Source organism: Gigantopelta aegis, unplaced genomic scaffold (assembly GCF_016097555.1).
Source record: "Gigantopelta aegis isolate Gae_Host unplaced genomic scaffold, Gae_host_genome ctg5090_pilon_pilon, whole genome shotgun sequence".
In the NCBI taxonomy this organism is placed as follows: Eukaryota; Metazoa; Mollusca; class Gastropoda; order Neomphalida; family Peltospiridae; genus Gigantopelta; species Gigantopelta aegis.
This window is the reverse complement of record NW_024534215.1, coordinates 1-7,746: the sequence shown is the minus strand read 5'-3', so window position 1 is coordinate 7,746 and position 7,746 is coordinate 1. Positions and strand designations below refer to the sequence as shown.

Below are 7,746 nucleotides of genomic sequence, written 5' to 3'. Positions count from 1 at the left end.
CGTTCATTCATTCATCCATTCATCAGTCTATCCATCCATTTTTTCCCCTTAACATTTAGTGAACGGCAATAGCAGAGTAGTCTCTGTGAAGAACCTTGCTCCAGTAGAGATAGAACATCATGTTTATCTCCTTCGATCATCTTCAGGACTTAAACCAGCCAAACCAAAGAAATGGTGGCATACAGATGCTCCTTCAATTCAAGGAAATTGGACTCCTTTTCTTTATAAATAAATGAATGACAAGAAATGTGTGTTGTTCATTTTATTATATCATGTATTACTAATTACAATAATATAAATGATTCAAGAATATAATATGTTTAACAGCTGTATTAAAATATTAATTTAACATTTGCTGGTTAGTGATAATAAAATAAATTATCACGCTCAAAATAAAAATAATATTATAATTAATTCATGTGACTAAAATAAACCATCTTGGTCTAAAAATTGTTCTATAAAAAAAGGAAAAAGAACACATCAAAAATTTGAAGACAAATTCAAATTTTTTAACCTAATATGGTCAATTTATGCTTACCAATACGATTAATTTGAGAGAGAATATCCTGGGTAGATGTATCATGATCACTACAATGGAATACAAGATAACTTCATTTTCAAATCAAACTGAGAAAAATAGGCAAGGATAATATTATAACTTCTAATGCAACGTTCAAACAGTATATAGTTAATGGACTAACACCTGTAACATAGTCATGTGACCAAAATAATGTGTCATCATTAAACATAGAGTGAAGTTTGATGTTTAAGGTTTTCGTTCAGACATTTTAATACAATTGATAATGAAAATTTATTATAACTTATAAGATTCCTTTCCACAGTGGAATGAAATATTGTGTGAATGGGATGAAAATGGATTGTGTGCATGGGAATGAAATATTAGGATTGTGTGAATGGGAATGAAATATTAGGGATTGTGTGAATGGGAATGAAACCATTAGGAATACTGTACCTGACATGGACTCCTGGTCACTGTCCTCCATATTTCCTACATCAAATTTTAACAATTTCTTTTTCCACTTAACAAAACAGTAGAAACATCATTAACACTGCAATTACACTATCACTGCCACTATCACTGCCATTAGCACTGTCACTGCCATTAATACTTTTATTGGATGTAACTGTTGTGTCTTCTCTCTCATCATGGAGTCTTACAGTTTTTTCTCTTAATTCATTGCAGCTGTTTATTAAGACACTGTTTGATTGGATGTGACTGTCATGATTTGTGTAATGATAATTGTTAGATGAGTTCACTGCTGTCTTTTTTTTTCTTGCCATTTATGTTCTTTTTCCTCTTCCTCTTTCTCGCGTCTAATCCCAGCTTCAATTAAGTCAAGCCTGACCATTTTTTTTCTTAGGTTTGTGACCTATGAGTAGATTGTATAACAATTAAAGCTTCTCTCTCTCTCTCTCTCTCTCTCTCTCTCTTCTCTCATCTTTTGATCATGTACTATTATACTTAAAGCACATAATTATCAATTACTAGTATTTACTACTTTCTATCAAGTACCAAACACTTGTTAACATTACTACATAACAATTATATATAGTTATTAATTGTTGTTATACATTCCATTCCATTACCTGGTAGTGATCTCTTCACTTTTGACTGTTTGTTATGTAAACTAATATAATTTTCATGTTCATAATCAAATGTTGATAATGTTGGCCTAAAATTATAAAAAGACACATTTATTGATGGATGGATGAACAGATGAGGATGAATGAATGGACAAATGGATGACGAGTATTGCTCTTATAATTTAAACCTTTTTAATAATATGTCCTTGTATTTGTAAGTATTCATTAAAATATACTGATGAACAATCATACCTTCTAGTATCACGACATTCTCCAGTAGATGCAGTATGAGTACTTCTTATTTCAGAAGCAGTCTCGCTAACAAAATCTCCTCCCACACCAGGAACACCAGAATGAACTGATATTTCTTGTCCCAGCCCACCCTTTTTCTTTCTTCCTTTTCTCTCTTTCTTCTTTCATATTTACGATGACTTGTTACACAATCCAGATGAAGGGTTCGGTTCGTTTTAAGAGCTTGTAGTAGCTCTAACATCTTTGTATGATCAATTGAGATTCCTCCAGAATCTATAACATCTCGTCTCTTATTGGACGTGTCTCCTCCCTTCGTCTCTTCGTCTTCGCTCTCTGAGACATGCCACTCCGCCATAAGACGTCACGAAAGCCTTACCAGGCGTTGGAAAGCGTTAAAGTAAAATTTCTTTACAAAACAGAGATTGTTGTCTTTGAAACAAACCACACCCACTTAATAGCCATGTGATGTGTTTTGAGGTTAATGTTTTTCTATTAATGGCTTCACTCACATCAGCAGTCTCTACTTCAGACGGACACTACATTCCTGTAGTGTTAAGAGTAAAGAGAAAAAGAACTGGAGATCCTGTAGAAGCTCTTGGTGAGCCATAAATAAAATGGAATATTGAACCTTTTACGTGTTACTATTAGTTTGTTGATAGTAAAGTGCGGAAAGTTGATAAAGAAGATGTCTCTGATACTAATGAAGGTACAGTCCTTTTTTGACTATAATGTTGTCCAGTAGGCTACCTCTCATGTCCCTGAGCCCCACCCCCTAGCCTTAATATATGACAAATTATAGAGTTCCTATCAGACCTTTACTTGTATATTGATCATGATAACTATATTAATGTACACCTTCTTTTTATAATCATAGTTAGCAGTGTTTTTCACTTGTGGTGGATCATTTAGTGAAGGAACACAAGATGACAAATCATTATTGGTAAGATTGACATGATATATCTTTATAATATCACTATATCACTATATAATATCACTATATAATATCACTATATAATATCACTATATAATTATCACTATATAATGTCAATATATAATATCACTATATAATATCACTATATAATATCATATATATCACTAATATCACTATATAATATCGCTATATAATGTCACTATATAATATCACTATATAATATCACTATATAATATCACTATACATAATGTCACTATATAATATCACTATATAATGTCACTACAATTATAATATCACTATATAATATCACTATATAATATCATTATATAATTCACTATATAATATTACTATATAATTGTTGGTTGTATAGAATATATATTAAAAAAGTTTTAAAGAGCACAAGACAAATGTTTTAAAAAACTAGTTCATTTTTAAAACTTTCAGTATCAAACTCAGAGAGTAAAAGAACATTCTAGAACTCAGAAAAGGTAAATTGAATGGATGGATGGATGAATGGACAGACAGATTTATGGACCAGAGACTTTTTGTTCTCTAGGAGTCATCAACTCATGGTCGTTATAAGTTAATATCAAGTCATAGATGTTTTAAAGGAGGAGACACAAGAAAACCTCAACTCCATCTTTATGAAATACTTGATGAGGTGACATCATGGAACTAGAAACAAAGTAAGCCACACCCTTATTAATTAAATTATCAAACAGTCTTTTAATTAATGTATTATACTCATAGAGATACAACATCTTCCCAATCTTTACCAACTGGAGGAGAAGAGACACTATGCTACCATCACTTGTAATTCTACTGTACTAGTCAGAGAGAAAATACATCATCCATTAACTGGTATATTAATATAATACTTGTTATAATAATATTATTTGTTGTATTTAGAGGATTATATCTATGATATTTATATGTCAGAACAATGTAGTATGGAAGTAGTCTCATCTTTGTAAGTATTGGGTTTATTGTGTTGTTATTATTATTGTTATAGGGGGTTGGCTATGATTATGTGTTTATTGAAATAGTTTATCTTTAATTTATTATTAATTGACTTAGTAATTTTAAAACATTCAAATTTAATGTTTATAATTTTAGTGATTTTTCTGAATTACAAACATTTTAACTTAATTTTATTAGTGAAGTAAAATTTATCACATACAAATTTTAATAATTATTAAAATTAATACATTCAATAATAATAGGTTTAGTGTATATCTCTATTATCATCTTGTGTGAATTATTTTATATCTCTATTATATTATATAGTGATTCTGGAACACTCTATCAAGATATTGTTATGAACCAGAACTAGTACATGATATTATAGACTCTGATGAGGATTACTATGAAGATGAGGATGACTCTAATGGTGAATGAATGAATGTGTTGATGGTATAGATAGATGAATGAATGGATAGATGGATGGATGGATAGATAGATGAATGGATTGATGGATGGATAGATAGATGAATGGATGGATGGATGGATAGATGAATGGATGGATAGATGGATGAATGGATGGATGGATAGATAGAATGGATGGATGGATAGATAGATGAATGGATGGATGGATAGATGAATGGATGGATGGATAGATAGATGAATGGATGGATGGATGGATAATAGATGAAATGGATGGATGGAGGATAGATGGGTTGATAGAGGATAGATTGAATGGACCATTCAATAGTTTAATTTAATAAACATTATAATAATTTTAACTAATTGTCTTTAGATGAATCTAATTGGCGTAATGAGTATCCTGATGAGAGAGTAGCAGTAATACTAGTGGTAGTAGAGACTCTACTGAAGATCTCACATATAGACATAGAGAACCTTATTATGGTAAGAGAAATCTATATCTGTTTATTTGTTTTTTTGTTTGTATATTTTATGTTTGTTTATTAATTTTATTAAATTGTTGTTTTGTTTAGATGAGTTTGAATTCTTTTCATCTTCATCTCGTTTCTATAATCAAGATGAATTTAATGATGAATATAATAATAGTAATGATGAAGAAGATATTGATTATTAACATTATTGTATTATAATTAATATATTTTTTACAATGGTTAATTAACTATATAAAAATTGAGCTAGCTTAATCTAATCAGTGCGTGGGTGTTGCGTATGGGCGTGGCTGACATTAAAATGGATCAATTTTATATTTGTTCCTGTTTTCTTTTATAACATATATATCTTCAAAGGTATAAATTACACGTGGACTATCATAATGATGATCAATTCTTACGGGACTACTCTGAGGTAAGAAAGAAGACTGATACAAAGTAGAGTAATTAAATTATAAACACCATATGACACACACTCTCTCTCTCTCTTAATATATATATTGTTTGTGTGTGTGTGTTAGATACTTATACAAAGAGGATGTCATGATGATAAACTAGGATACATTATAAAAGAGGTCAGTGTACTATAGATATCATTGTTATTGTCTTGTCTATTATTGATCATGAGGTCACTTATCAATTATCATTAATATAATATTATGACAATATATGTAATGGATACTATTTATATAAGAGTCGTCTCTAGTTTGATATGTATAATTTATATTGACAATTTAGAGGGTAGTGATCAGTAAAGGAGAGGAATTCCACAATCTTTCCCTCTCTTCACTTTAATTTTAAAGTTCCTTGAATTGTTCATTTACAATAAAATCTAGAAAAAAAATCAAAAACTTTTGCTTCTAGTAGTAACATTATTAATGAAATATTTTTAAAAAAATAATAAGTAAGTTGAAGAAGTAAGTCTTTTCATATTATTGTAAATCCAGTAGAAAGTTCTCTGAAGCATATGTTAATTTATTTTACTGTTTAGAATGTAGTGGTCAGTAAGGGAGATGAATTCCACAACATTCTTGCTCTTTTCACTTAAAAAACTATCACTATTGTCAGTGATCAGTATCATAATATTTATTAGGACAATAGTTTTATTATAACACATCTATTAAATGTTCATTTATTATATTTTATTATGTAGTTATTACATTATAATTTTGTAATAACAATGTTAGTCCTAATAATGATCTAGTTTTCTAAGTGAAAGGAGAGAGAACATTGTGACCTTCCTCTCCTGGCCCATCAAGTTTTAGTCTGATATTAATTCTCATATATCCTCTCCTCTATACAAAGATCTTATGTCATTAACTGCAGTATATATACCTTGTAGAATTGTACTCTGAAGTATTAAGTACTTGTTGCTCAATTAAATTTGATTATTTTTAGATTAAAGATGAGATAGAGAGAAGAAAACAGAGAGGAAAAGAACATACTCAACGATGTCACATGATACAACAGCAATATCACAGGCTCCACCCATTTCTCTATACACTCAATGTATGTATCACTCACTATATTATGTGTGTTCTAACATTTTGTTATCTGTAGGAGTCATTTCTACATCCTGGACTTTCTAAAAATAGTAACTTACTGTCGTACATCATCAGCTACACAAAGAAGGACTATTACATTATATCACTAAAGAATGTGGTCAGACATAAAAGATCTATTATATACTACATGATATACATAACTAAAGCCTCTTTGTCAATAATACTGCACTTAATATAGACTGAAGTAGCAGACATAGTAACAATTAGTATATGAGAATGATATGAAACTACTTAATATTATAGTACAAGTCATTTAAGTTCTATAATAAATTTGTAGAATAATGATTTCTATTATAATGAGTTGTTCTTTATCTTTTTTAGCTTCCAGAGTCTATTCCTTTCCTGTATTTACTGATAGTTTTTGTCAATTGTTTATTGAAGAGTTAGATAACTTTGAACAAACTGATATTACTAAAGGACGTCCAAACACAATGAATAAAACTGGAGTATGTTATAACTATTAGTTATTAATTCAATCATTATGACATCAATATGACATATTAATGATTTCAATATATTTATTAAGTATATAAAATTGAACACACAAAGCAAATACAAAACCTAGTTAGAAATGTATATTAATTCATTATCAGCTACTATATCTCTTTACTGACTGTTTTAAATTACATTTTTTCAATTTTATTTTCATAGATACTTCTCTCAGAGTTAGGTTTTGATAAAGGTTTTATTACTCCACTAAGAGAGAACTATTTACAACCAATATGTCATATATTATATCCTGAACATGTTGGTAGGAGTGGTTTAGATTCTCAACGTGCATTCATTGTGACTTACTCTGCTGAGAGTCATGGTGATATTGGTCTATCATATCACTATGACAATGCTGAAGTCACATTGAATGTGTCATTAGGAAAGGAATACATGATGGAGAACTTTACTTTGGAGATATGAAAGGAGTGAGTAAGTGAGTGAGAGAAAGAGAGAAGAGAAGAGAGAGAGAGAGAGAGAGAGAGAGCTACTACTAACCTTTGATCTTTATGTACATGGACTCTTTTTTTTTATACAGGTCACTGTACATAATTTTTACACCACGCTTGTATCATCACAAGATAGGGAGAGGTGTTCTTTCACAGAGGACAACACATGCATGGTGCTCTTGATATTAGCAAGGGAGAGAGATATAATCTTATTATTTGGATGAGGTCATCTTCAGTTAGAAATAATTGTTGTCCAAGATGTGGAGAGATACCAAAACTAGTCCCTTTTGAAGGATATGGTGATGGATTTGTAATACCATAGTAACAAAGGACATGTGGTACTTTACTGGTGAAAATAAAATGAAAGTTTTAACAGATTTTTTTTTTTAACTTGTAAAAAAGTTGATAAAATTTAATAGACTTATTGTCACTAGTTCTTGCCCCATACTATCTAATAATTCACAAGATTCCAAAATATTCAGTCTTTTAAAATTTGAACATGGTATCATGTCCTTAATAATAACATTCCTTGATATAACTAAGTGTATTATTTCTAAGTCACAAGTATAAATGTACTGATATGT

General features: G+C 29.8%; 1 pseudogene; it reads left to right on the top strand.

Annotated features, from left to right (window-relative positions):
- Positions 1-4,939: 4,939 nt before the first annotated feature.
- On the top strand, positions 4,940-7,472 carry LOC121366249 (annotated as a pseudogene).
- The last annotated feature ends 274 nt before the right edge of the window (positions 7,473-7,746 follow it).